We start from the raw sequence: 2745 nt of genomic DNA, 5'->3' as shown, positions 1-2745 counted from the left end.
CTTAGACTGGGAGGGGGAAGCATAGTACCCAGCCTACAAGTTTTCTGCCACCTAGAATTGTAGCAGACAGTGGGCATTTAGGCTCTTTCAAAGACAGTCCTTACCATAGGGATTTTCTTAATCTTTTGCCACTTTCCTTTCTCTCATGTTTACCTGGAACAGCCACAGAAACAATAAGATTTAAATAAATAGTGGAAAATTTGGATGACATTATTCTTGTTGTTATGGACAGAACTGGACAGACCTAGAGCAGGGTAGAAACAGTGAGTATGGTTGACAGTCAGCTATGGATGTTTCATGGACTGAGGCCACTCTGCATAATAGAAAGCACGCTAAAAAAGGATATAGCAGATTTTGCCTCTAATCCTACAGGACCTTGAAGTATTCAGTCTTTCTATCCATCTCTTTCCTTCTCTGTAAATTGTGCTAAATAATTTCTCAAAATCCCTCTTGCTCTATGATCCTCTGTTCCATTAATAGGTGCCCAACATTCAATGACAATTAATTCATTCTGTTAGGTAAGAATTATACTCTTTTAAAATGAAAATGTCCAGTACAGTTAACCCACTAATGCATAATACCTTATCAGATGAGAGGTGGAGGTTCAAATCCTAGAGCAGGCACTTATCAGCTATTTGATACAAGGCAAATAGCTTAACCTCTGTCAGTGTCTCCTCATCTGTAAAATAGAGGAGTTTGTTAGAGGTAATAGGGAGCCACTAAAGATGTTTGAGTACAGGTATGACATGGTCAGATCTGTTCGATATGAATATCAGTTAGACTGTATGGAAGACTGAATGGAGACTTTGTCATTATTAAAGGGAAGAATTTGTAGCCCTGGGGAAGTTCCAGAGCCCCTGAAATTATGGATTCTGACAGAACACCTCCCTCTCTATGTGTAAAGCTGGCCCTGCTGACTCATAGCCAAATGGGAATCACTCCTGATGAGTTCATTTTTGCCTTTTAACTAACATAAAACTAAGACCCCAAGATGCCTAAAATTTTAAATGTTACTAAAGTTCCACCTAAAGTTGATGGAACTGAAGTTCCATCAACACAAATACTCTGGGATATCCCAGCTTTTCTCTCTCCCTTTGACCCAACCCTATGTCCTTTGTGAATAGAGGATCTGGTTCCTTCAGGGAACTAATCATAATTTGACATTGACTGACAGAATAAGCCTCGGAGGTTATTTACTAACCATCAAATACCTTTGTATTCCTCTAGGATAGCAGTCAGGTAGGTCCAAAAATTCTGGCTTCTGTTCACCTCTCCCACCACAGCTGCTGAGCTCCCGATCCAAAGTTGGGTGTCCCTCCCACTGCTCCCCTGCCCACCAAAGCTCAGCTACTTTCCTCCTAGTCCGAGCTGGCCAGGGGACACTGCCTTTGAGTTGGAATATGTTCAGGAGAATACCAAATGTTGGAGCTGGAAGGGACCTTAGAGTTATCTAGTGCAACCCCTGCTTTTACAGAAAAAGGAGCTGAAGCTCAGGGTGGGAGAGATTTCTTTGCCCCAACTCTCCCAGGTGGAGCACAGCAGGTACCAAAATCCAAGTCCCCTTTGGTGAAAGACTGAGGGAGGGCTTCCATGCACAGACAGGGAGCAGGGAAGCACAGAGAATAGAACCTGTCCAGAAAAGGAACTCAGAAAGTAGGCCAAAGATTTAAAGGGCATTGAGAGCTTTTATTTTTAATTTATGGAATAAAACAAGCATTTCCATAACATAGCAATAATAAAGATGAGTGTACAGGAAACTGCAAATCTACCATGCACAACTTTCTATTCCTTTAAAATGTACAACAAAATTACCATGTAAGCTTCTTTCCTTTTCTTTTTTCTTTTCTCCCACCACCCTAGAGATGACTACCATTAGACACAAATGTGGTGTATATATATATAAAATTATTCTCTACATATTTCTGTTTATCAGTTATTTTTCTGCATGCAGATAGCATCTTTATTCATATGTTCTTCATAGTTAATTTGGGCATTTATAATACACAAAATGACTTATTCACTCAAACTTGTTCTTAAAACACTCTTGCTATTACTATAAACAATGTTCTCTTGATTCTGGTCATTTCACTCCATTATTTCATGCAAGGCTTTCAATGTTCTTTTCTAAAACCATTGAACTCATCATTTCTTATTGCACAGTAGTATTCCATCACAATCATATAGCACAATTTATTCAGCCATTTCCCAATTGAGGGGCATTCCTGAAATTTCCAGTTCTTTGCCACCAAAAAGAGAGCTGGTATAAACATTTTAGACCATATAGGAGTTTTTTTTTCCTTTTTCCCTAATCATGTGTGGAAATAGAACAAGTAGCAGTATTGCTGGGTTAAAGAGTGTAGGTAGTTTAATAACTCTTTGCATATAAATTCTACATTGTTCTCTAAAATCGTTGGATCATTTCACAATTCCACCAACAATGAATTAGTGCATTGGGGGCAAAAAGGGAGTGGGAGGAGAAGAGGGAGGATATGCAAGATAACAGTAGCATCAAGGAAGATAAAAGGTACACAAAGGGAGACTGGGAGCCCAAAAGCAGACTTAGGTGACTTGGTGATGCCTAAGTCTGCTTCCATGGTTCCCAGAAGGAAAAATTCTCTCTGTCTCTGTCTCTCTCTGTCTCTGTCTCTGTCTGTCTCTGTCTCTCTCTCTGTCTCTGTCTCTCTCTGTCTCTGTCTCTCTCTGTCTCTGTCTCTGTCTGTCTCTCTGTCTCTCTCTGTCTGTCTC

Source organism: Petaurus breviceps, unplaced genomic scaffold (genome assembly GCF_028583685.1).
Source record: "Petaurus breviceps papuanus isolate PSGF00001 unplaced genomic scaffold, PetGlider_PUasm1.0 115, whole genome shotgun sequence".
Taxonomy (NCBI): domain Eukaryota; kingdom Metazoa; phylum Chordata; class Mammalia; order Diprotodontia; family Petauridae; genus Petaurus; species Petaurus breviceps.
The sequence above is the reverse complement of the archived record's forward strand: the minus strand, read 5'-3'. Positions refer to the sequence as shown.